At 35.2% G+C, this 11,030-nt stretch overlaps 1 long non-coding RNA gene across 1 annotated transcript; it reads right to left on the reverse strand.

Moving 5' to 3' along the window:
- Positions 1 to 287: 287 nt before the first annotated feature.
- LOC110694969 lies at positions 288 to 1,597 on the reverse strand. The gene is made up of 2 exons (XR_002506003.1): positions 976 to 1,597; positions 288 to 878 (listed from the first exon to the last, which is right to left on the reverse strand). It is a non-coding gene; the product is annotated as an uncharacterized LOC110694969 (long non-coding RNA).
- Positions 1,598 to 11,030: the final 9,433 nt, after the last annotated feature.

An 11,030-nucleotide genomic window follows, 5' to 3' on the forward strand; every position in this document is an offset into this window, starting at 1 on the left:
GGGCTACTATAGTTGTTGTTGTTGTTGTTTTTTTTCTTTTTTTTTTTTTTTTTTTTTTTTTTACGTGGAGTAGAATAGAGAATGAATGAACTTTGTAGAAGTTGTTTTTACTTGACATTGAGTGTCACGATTGAAAGCTAACCTCTATATTTATGATGTTTTAATATTAGAGAAGCAAAATGCATTAATAGTTTGTCTCTTTTATACACATTCATATTTGAGATCATATATTTAATGAAAAGCTTTCAGTAAAGTAAGAAGTGGTTGAGTCCAAAATAATGAAGTAGTTGGCATTTAAAATGACTAGTCTGGAAAATGTATAATTTCCCATATTTTACATAAAAACGTGTTTTTAACATAATACACTAGTAGATTAAACATTACAAATTTTACGTAACACATTGAGATTAAACATTAACTTACTAGTGACGGTTACACAATTACTGAAAATACCAACAATTTTATTTTAGTTTTTCACACGCATACTAAATTAATTAGTGTTTTCCTCCCCCGTGGTCAATCCCTTCAAATCACCCCTATCTTCTTTGATCACCTTGAGCTTCTTCGACAATGTCATTCCCGCTGCCAAATCCCGCATCATCTTTTGACGAATGTGATATGGTACATGTTCTGTCTCTCCAATTGAAATAGAAAAGCACATAATTATGAGCAATTAATTTCAAAAGCCATATGTAAATTAAAACAACACTTCCTTACATGCTGGCGTCCACCCTAACCTTTTCAGAATTACCATTCACAAAAACAAAAACCAAAAAAAAAACAAAAAAAAAAAAACACCTAAACTTTTCGACAGGAGTACGCCCGGCGAAAGCTTCAATCAGCCGTTCTCCCCCTTCGACCACCCCTTCGAGCAACACCTTACCACAAATAACAAAATTCAGATTTTAGCATTACCCAACAACTAATTAATAACAATTTAAACATTAAATCTATATTTGGATAGTACTGCTTTACCTGAAATCATTAAACGCTTCCTGAATTCCGATTTGCATCACTAATTTCGACTTCAGAGTTAAACAACTTCAGATCTTCTCCTACTTCAACAAATTTCGAATTCAATTACGAATTTCGACATAAATTTGCTTCTTCGTACCAGGAACCTTTTTTCTCGTTGAGTTTATAACAGATTTGGCTTCGATTTTGCTAGGGTTTCGCACAGTTTCCCGACGAGAATTCCGGCAAGGTAGAGAGAAAGAGAGAAATTTCACAACCGTAAATCGAGTAAGAGGAGAGAGATTGTTATTTTGACAGACGGTAACTACTAATGTGTTACTGAGGTTGATTTGTTGGAAATGTCTTTTTTGCCCCCTGGTATTGGGCACGACCGTCCATCTCGGGTAGCCGTCCATCACGACTCCTGTTTTCAACATTTGTGTTCTCTCTCTCTCTCTCTCTCTCTCTCTCTCTCTCTCTCTCTCTCTCTCTCTCTCTCTCTCTCCTCTCCTTTTGTCATCACCTTCTCCTTACCTTCACGTGACCCATTCGCTCTCTCTCTCTCCTCAAAACCACACTTCAATTCCCTTATTTAGTTAAGATTCATCATCGAGTTTGGTTTTAAGGAGACATTTTTAGGTGTATACAAATACTAATAATAAATATACTGACCAGAATTTTAAAAAAAATTAAAATCATAAAATGATGATGTTATTTATAGTTTTAGAGGAAAATTTTTAATGACAATATGACATGTGTCTAATTTTAAGATAGACAATATGACATGTTATTTATAGTATTAGTTATAGATTGTTTTTTGGGAAATTTGGACCCATAGAAAAGATATTATCAAAGCATTTAACACAATTAATCCAACCAAAAGGATAAATGATAACATAAATCATAATACCCCAGAAAACCTAACCTTTAATTCTGATTTTTGAAAACATATCTAATTCTAGGATTAAAAAAGAGCAGAGATAAGAAATTTATACCTAATCCAAAAAAATCTGTGAAATCAAACTTAGACGAACTTTCTTATTCACCCTCGTCGTCGTGGTTAACTCTGCCTATAATCATGAGCTTGGAGAAGCAACAAGTTGTACTAAGCATTGAGTGTCGCGGTACGAGCTAACCTCAAAGCCTCTTCGGAGGTCGATGGAAAAACCTGTGCGAGAAGCATCTTGTGGCGGGTGAAGGGCCTTTGTCGGCGTATAGACCCGCTATAGCAATATAGCACAGCCGTTGAAGGCAGTGATAAACATCGAATTAACGACAAGAAGCTCGTTCCCGTCGAGAAGATTGTTTTCAAATATTTATTTAGCCACCAAAAGATCAGCTGGATTAGCATTGATCACAATCAGGAGCGAATCTAGTATTTTATATAGGTAAGTTCAAATTAAATCAAAATTAAATAAATTAAATTATAATTATTTATAAATTAACAAATTACATGAAACTACGTATATATTATTATACTAGATGAAGCCCGTGCCATGCACGTTTTTTTGTATTATTTTTTAAAAATTATTTGTTTTGTATGTATGTGATAAAATTGTTTATTTTATTTTATATGTTTATATATCATTTAATATTTATATTTTAAAATAAACTAGATGAAGCGCGTGCGATGCACAGTTTGTTTGTATTTTTTAAAAATAATTTTTTTTTTTGTATGTAGGTAATAAAATTTGTTATTTTATTCATTATACGTTATATATCATTTAATATTTTTATTTTAAAATAAATTGTGAATTTCCTCTCTTTTGTTATATATTTAGATAAAATTTCTAATATCAAAGATAATATTTATATTTAATTAATTCAAACTTTAAATTCTCATTCGCCAATTTTGCGCGTTTAAATTATTTAATTTTAAAAGAATATACAAATCTCTTATTTGATTGGTTATAACTGAAATTTATAAACCTACATGGCGCGTTAAGAAAATTAAATCCTACGTGGCTCTCTAAAAACTCGGAAAAAAACTCCCATATATATATAGAGAGAGGCTCTAGTGAGAACCCCTCCCTTATATGAGAATACTTTATATATGAGAATCAATCTGGGCCATTGAAGAAACAAGATCTAATGGTTTAGAATTCGACGCTAGTAATGGCATATTGGTAATTATAGGGACATATACCCCAACTTTATGTACTGTTACACACTTCATTTTCTTCCTCCCTCTAAAAGAAATTAGCAGTTTGAAAATCTTTCTCTTTGTCCCCTCTCTAGTTTATCAAAGCAAATCCCTGAAAAGTTCATCTTCTTTATCAAATTCAGCAAGATTATTTAGATTCGAATAAGTTTTTCAATAATTCAATGATAATTTTCATTAAATTCGACTGATTTAGGTTGTTCTGTTTTTGTGAATTCTTTTGAATTAGGTTTTGTGATTTTGTTGAAACCCTAGAAATCGCGATTTCTTCATCAAATGGTTTCAACCAAAGCTATTGTTGCTTATTAACGAAGAATGTAAGTACCAGTTTATTGATTTTTTTTTTTATTTTTTTTATTTTTGTACCCTTTATCAATTTTTTAGTGATTATAGTATTTCTCTTTTGGTTATTCTGGATGATTTCATGATTTTCTAGGGTTTACTTTGGTATGTGATTTTTGGTAATTTGTATCATGTGATAATAGTATGGAGCAATTATCTGAGATTCTGATATAATTTTTGCTCATTTTGGTTGAGGTTTTTGAAATTTTGGTAAATTTTTCTAATCATCAATGATTTTCAAAGTACTTTAGTGTATTTTTTGTGATTGTGTGAATTTTTGACGGATAGATGAACAAAGAATTGTTTGATCATTTTTATTTCAGTTTAGTTTGCTCAATTTAATTTAAATTTGCTCATTTGAATTTAGCTTGCTCATTTTATGTCAATTTGCTCATTTGAATTTGGTTAGCACATCAAAAAGTATAACAATATAATTATGTTATGTATCTCATCTAAAGTTGGTTCAACGGCACATGCAAGTGACTATTTAAGTATATAACATATAGGTTACTAACAAAAATATAGATGAATTGGTAGATTTAGCTAGGGAATTGCAGGTATGTTGTATTAAGTCTTTGACCCTCTTTTTCTGTATGCTAATTCATAGTATATGACTCAAGCTAAGGATAACTAATGCTATACAAATTGGTTTTGAGGGTATCATGAGAAATATAAAATGACTTAAGCATATACATTATGGCAGACTAAAGGAAGTTAAACTTCTGAATTCTTTTGTCTAATGTCTTAGTTAAATATATTGCATGAATAACCTGCCTATATGAAATTTTTGTTTTTTGATGAAATTTGTTGTTTCAATTTTGCTCATTATTATTGTGTCATTTTTGCCTATATGAGCATAATTGGAGAGTATGAGAAAGCCAATGAAACTATATCAACCGTTAATCTGGGTGCTGCTTAGCTAGCTTGAGGCGGGTTGGTATAAGGTAAACTTGGATGCTGCAATGTTTAATGGTGGTCATATTGGTTTTGGAGGCAAATATTGTGTTAGAAACAGACAACATCAAGGTGTTTAGGCATCTGAAGAACAACATACATGAGAATACACATTTTGGTTTTATAATCAAATATATTCTTCAGCTAGCTAAAAATAGTATTGTTGTTGTCTTTAGTCATGTAGGTTGAAATGGCAATAAGGTGGCTTATTGTCTTGCCAACCTTAGTAAAAACTATGACAGCCTCAGGAACCCCTATTGAGGCAATGAACTTTGTACTAGCTGAGAATTGTTTACTCATTTGATAAATGAGTAAAGAATTATTTGCTCATTTGATAAATGAGCAAAAAATTGTTTGCTCATTTGATAAATGAGCAAGAATTGTTGCTCATTTGATACATGAGCAAAGAATTGTTGCTCATTTGATACATGAGCAAAGAATTGTTTGCTCATTTAATAAATGAACAAAGAAATGTTTGCTCATTTGACAAACGAGTAAAGAATTATTTGCTCATTTGATAAACTTCAATTTGTGGCTTGTTCGATTTAAGTTTCACGATTTTTGTGTTTGTTTTCATTATTATTATGATCTTAAGAGGCAATGAGAAAATAGAGGTTATGTGGAAGTGGTGGCTTGTTGGATATGAATTTCAATGTATTTTTTTTATAAGGTTTGTGTTCATGTTGAGCATAGAAAGAAAAGGAGAGATTAGCAAACCTAGGCTTGGATAATAATGTTCAAATTCAACTAAATTTCTTCGTATAGCATTCTTTGAAATTCATTTGTGTAATTCTATTAATTTGTGTAAATTAGGTTTTTATGTGTGATTTTTACTCGATTTTATCATTTATTGTTGACAATTGTTAGTGAGATTCCATGAGCAAGTAACTGTCAGATTACCATAGGTTCAAAAAATAGCAACAATTCTTTGCTCATTTGTCAAATGAGCAAACAAATTTATGCTCATTTGTCAAATGATCAAACACGTTTCTGCTCATTTGTCAAATGATCAAACACGTTTCTGCTCATTTGTCAAATAATTTTTAGATGATCATAGTTTCAAAAAATAGCAACAATTATTTGCTCATCTATCAAATGAACAAAAATGAGCAAACATTATTTTCTCATTTGTCAAATGAGCAAATAATTTTTTGCTCATTTGTCAAATGAGCAAATAATGTTTTGCTCATTTATCAAATGAGCAAAAATGAGCAAACAACTATTTGTTCATTTGTCAAATGAGCAAATAATTTTTTGCTCATTTATCAAATGAGAAAAAATAAGCAAACAATTATTTGCTCATTTGTCAAATGAACAAATAATTTTTTGTCCATTTGACTATTTTCCAAGACTTTTTTTTTGTGTCAAAGAGGAAGTTTCATGTAAAAGCTAATTTTTTTTTTTCTTCTCCTTTGATGACTTCATCCCAAAGCCTTTATACTAGTTATACCTCTAATGGATGTTGCAAGGCCTTTTCTTGAGACTGCCTTGAATACGAAACGTTCAAAATCTCATTAGATAATGAGACTAGTATTGTTTCTGCTTGGATTGAAGTTTATAGCCAAGTATTTACTAGTTTAAATTGTAAGCCTATTAGCTTAAATGGTCGAGCACTGTGTTTCCACATTGCACAGAAGATGTAGGTTCAAATCCTACATAGGCTACTAGTTTAAAACATGTATAATTGTACCCAAATGAATGAACATCATCACCTTTGTTACATAATAGGAAGTTAACACACTCATTTCATTTAAGTTATGATTATCCTTTTCTTAAAATGGGGTTTTCCAGGAAGCTTGCAAGAGAAAATATCCTGAAGACATAGCTGAAGACAAGGTTGCAGAGTTCTATCTTTGTGGGATGAATATCTCTGGGATCCTTATAGCATTCATTCAAGGTGGTTCCGCTTAATGGTGAGCATCAGGTATGTGTTTAATGGTTCTCTCTTCTTGTTATACACAATATATATCTTCAGCATAAGGTGTGATTTTGGAATTCTCATCATGATTTATACTAGAGCTATGTATCATCGCCTACATAAAGCTTGCAATTTTGTCCCCATAGAAGTTATAGATATGTCTTTTACATTTTTTTAGCTGAGTTAGGTTTGGATTCTTTGTATCCAAGTGGTTGCAGGATAGCTACATTGCATGATAGCTGCATTACATGATGGGGTATCATATATATTGAACAAATGGAAGGATTACAAGAGGCTTAGGTTTTGAACTCCAGGTTAGTATATGTTCACATATTTTAGGTCATATGGATTGAAATCTTCAAGTAATATTCCTGGATACTGAGTTGTTTGCCCTCTTTAAATTGTGACTCACACAATACATTATTGCTCATTGCACAAATGAGCAACATAATATCGCTCATTTTAGCTAGGTGACACAAATAGGTTGAATATATTTGCTCATTTATTATAATCGGCACATTTTTTTTTTCCATTTAGTATAATTGGACTCAAATGAGCAAGTATGTTTACATAGCAGCTTGGTTAACATTGAGAAAGTTTTGCTCATTTGTTTAAATGAGCATGTGTATTTTTCTCATATGGTTGATGAGCAAATGTATATTGGTCATTATACAAATGAACAAAATAATATTGCTCATTGCACAAATGAGCAAAATAATTAATATTACTCATTTTGGCTAGTAGGTACACATGAACAAATTAATAAACCTATGTGGAATTCGAACCCACTTCCTTTGTGCATTTGCATAATGCTCTACCAATTGAGCTAGTAGGTTAGTTTTATGAGAATATATTTGTCAATAGTTAAATTTCTAATTGTAAGGAAACAATTGAAATCTTAGCTATAGAAGATGAGCACAATGAACTCGATCAATTGCTATTCACAATCAACCTCAGCTCATTAGATTGCTAAGTCCCCACACACATTCTACATACTAGTTTCATGATCCTTGCTCGTTGGGCCACTCTTAAATGTCCTTGCACTATACTACTCTTGACAACATCTTGCAAGTAATCAGCTACCATATAGAAAGCACTCACACAAATAATCAGATACACATCATTCAATTACATTATGGGTTTCACTTGATAAAGTTAATTTTCAAAAGAAATTGTTAAGGAAATATATTAATTTGAAAAGTAAATCATAGACCTAAAAAATTCTGGTTATACAAGGCTTCACTGATTTTTGCTTTGTTCCACTCTTACATCTCTTACATTGACCCAAAAATAATATGAAGTATATATATCATTAATTGAACATCAACATAATTCTATCTTTACAGTTGAAGTTCTAAGAAATTTGAAAAAATCGTTGATGAAAAAATAACAATTAATAAATGAAGAGTATAATAACTCAATTAGATTGTTGTTGAATTGTAATTTGAAGAACGGCTGGATTTCAATCGATTCCACCAATATTACGTTATTCGGAGATTTTATTTGTTTTCATTTTGTTTCCCCCTTGATTTCTATAATTTAAAGGTCTGATAGAAATCGAAATCATGACTTGACAACGAAATAAATCTATAATTAAATTCAATGAAAATTTGAAAATAATCGAAATCGAAGATGAATATGGAATTTGAGATGACAGAGACTGATGGAAATTAAGAACAATCAATTTTGATTAACAAATCTCAATCGAAAAACCAAATTAAGAGTAAGAAATTCGAAAAATACTGATGGAAATTATGTACCTGTGAATAAGAGGAGAGAGAAATTGTTATCTTTTGGATTTTCTAATTAGACGCCATTGATGGAACTTTAAAGCTTGTGGAGGGATAGATAAGCTGGGTATTCAATCTTAGAGAGAGAAATATGCGTGGGCTTCTTTTGGAGAGGGGGGTTTATTTGATTAATCTGAGCTGTTGGATCTAGTGCTATCTAACGGTTGTGATTTATGCTCATATAAGATTGAGTTCTCACATAGAGACATGTTCTCACCGGATCCCAACCCTACATATACATATATATATATATATATATATATATATATATATATATATATATATATATATATATATATATATTATATATATATATAGGGAGAGTTACAACACCAAGACTGACCTCTGGACGCCCGTACCTGCAAAACAACGGAGACTCCTGTGGGTGGGAGTTCCACCTCCGACGATCAAGTTAGAACGTGTACAGAAGTAAAGATGCGGAAAGTAAAGGGGATCAGGCTCCTCTCGGAAGGGGAGTGATCATCCGACTGTCTGTGACAGTCTCGGAATCCGAGCCTTAGCTCTCAAGTAGTGCAAATAAAGCTGGAGTAATGCTCAGCAAGTAATGTACGCGTGTGTTTAATGATTTCTAAATGATGTTCCTCAGAGGGAACATCTCCCTTTTATAGGGTCTTTGAAATGCGGGCCCAGTACTAGGTTTCCATAACCTAGGACTGACTGGGCTTGCCTTGGAATTTGGGCCGTAAAGGTCGCTTTTCCCAGTTGGCAATCTGTTTGCCACGTGTCGTGACCTGATTAGTCCACCATGGGCCTCTCACGAGGTGACACGTGGCAGACTCTGATTGGTCCACGTGGACAACACGTGGCAGAGCTTCATTGGTCCACGTGGCGGGAGAAAATCCCCTAATCATTTGCCCCTCACGGGGGTGACGTGGCATGCCACGTGGCGCCTGTGACAGGTGTCACGCTATGATTGGCTAACGGTTTTTTACCGATTTTTATTTATTTATTTTCTTTCTTTTTTTTACTGTCTCTTTGTTTTTCTTTTGAAAATGGTTTCCCAAAAGCACACAGCACGACCTAGGTTAGTGATCAGCCAGTCACCGGGGACAGCTGAACCTAGAATTAGGAGTGCCGACTGCCCCTTGCTGGATCACCCTTTGCGAACTGCCCCAAGTCCGAATGTCTATGTGTTTGTGCAAGACACTATGGCCAGAACTAAGAGAACGACAAGGGTGACAAATTCAGACGGCTCTTCCTTCTATGCGCCTGTCAGCGAGTTGTCTAACGTGCCACCTGGTGCCCCAAGCACTCCTAGTGATTCCATATTCGACGAATCAGGGGAGGAGGTTCAAAATGATATGCCGTGCTTTGTTGATCTGGCCACTAGGCAGACACTAGGACCGAGAGCTCAGACAACGACTCTGAGCCAAGTACTTCTAGCAAATTCTCAGATGAAACTGAGGAGAGGCACTCTCGGCTAGGGGCCGCGAGAGAGTCCCTCTCAGTAGAATTAGGAGCAGATTGGACGGAGCCGTTTATTACCCGCCGAGAGCAATTTTCCGCCTACTACCATCATGTTCCCGCAGGCAGGTGGAAGATGATGGCCGATAAAATTGGGAGCTTCGGAGCAGACCATGTCATGGGACACGATTACATCCTATGCACGCCGGATGCTGAAGACACTGTAGTCTGGCCAGAGGGGTACAACTACGGGGATGAGTGTTTTGGCTGCTATGAGGCGGCTATTAAAGCTGGCCTAAGATTTCCCTTACATCCGGCCGTGGAACGGATCCTGGACGGATACCAGCTGGGTGTCTGGCAACTGGCCCCAAACTCTTGGTTCAATATATTGGGCTATGTTTCCGGCTGCGAAATGCATCAAGTAGAGCCCAGCTTCGAAGCATTCGCCCACATGCATTACCTCAGCCGGATCCCAAAAGCAAGCGGGACCAGCTGGTTTCAGTTGTCTAGCCATAAGGGCTATATGATGACTTTGGGGAAGGAGTGTAAGTGGAAAGATTGGAGAAACACTTTCTACATCATCTCTTACCCTAACAAAGTCAGAAACAAAAAATTCAACAGGTGGAACATGAACCACCTTTCCTTACAGGCGATTCGGAGCTGCCGCCTGTTCCTCGCAAAGCAAAAGAAGAGATCCTTGACAGAGGACTCTTCAAAGTAGATATCCAAGCGAACCCCGAGATTGGGGCGAGGGAGTTCATTCCCCAAAATTATATTCCCAAGTATAACTGGTTATATGATGGGACATATCTGGCTGCCTGTGGCCTTAGTGAAGAAATGTCGAGAGGTAGCTGACCGCCTGTTCAAGTGTCTTGTGAACTTGATTATTTTTGCGTCAAACTAACTCCCTGATTTATCTTTTCCAGAAAAAGCTATGGAAAAACTCTCGGCCTCAAAGAAAGCTGCTGCCCTGTTCCGCTCGGCCATCTTAGACAAGCGGTCAACTGAAGAGTCGCCTGCTGAGCAAAGGCCCAAGGTGAACTTTCAACTGAATAAATCTCATTTAGCTTTTCTACCGCCTGCTTCTTACTTATTGTGGTTATTTTGCAGGGCAACTTAGTAAAGTCTTCCTCCCCCCCCCCCCAACCGGATCCTAAAGTTAGGAAACAGACGGCTGGTGACATAACAACCCCTGGGAGAGCCGGGAAACATGTGGCCTCAAGGCCAGGGAGCAGCCAACCTCCTAAATCTCCAACCGTCCTTGCGGGAAATCGGACGGAGAAGGAGAAGGAGAAGCAGGCAGCTGATGAAGGTATCCAAGACTTGCTTTCTTTCCCTTACCCTTTGAAGGTCAAATTCAATAAGCAGTCGTCCAGCACTTCTTAGAGAAGTCGGTCTATTGGCCGAATTTACACCAAGTACTTACAGGGTATTGATTGTGCAGATGTCTCTCAAAGGCCGGACCTTGTCCATCTGGCCAAGTCCA

This window comes from Chenopodium quinoa, unplaced genomic scaffold (genome assembly GCF_001683475.1).
Source record: "Chenopodium quinoa cultivar QQ74 unplaced genomic scaffold, ASM168347v1, whole genome shotgun sequence".
Taxonomy (NCBI): domain Eukaryota; kingdom Viridiplantae; phylum Streptophyta; class Magnoliopsida; order Caryophyllales; family Amaranthaceae; genus Chenopodium; species Chenopodium quinoa.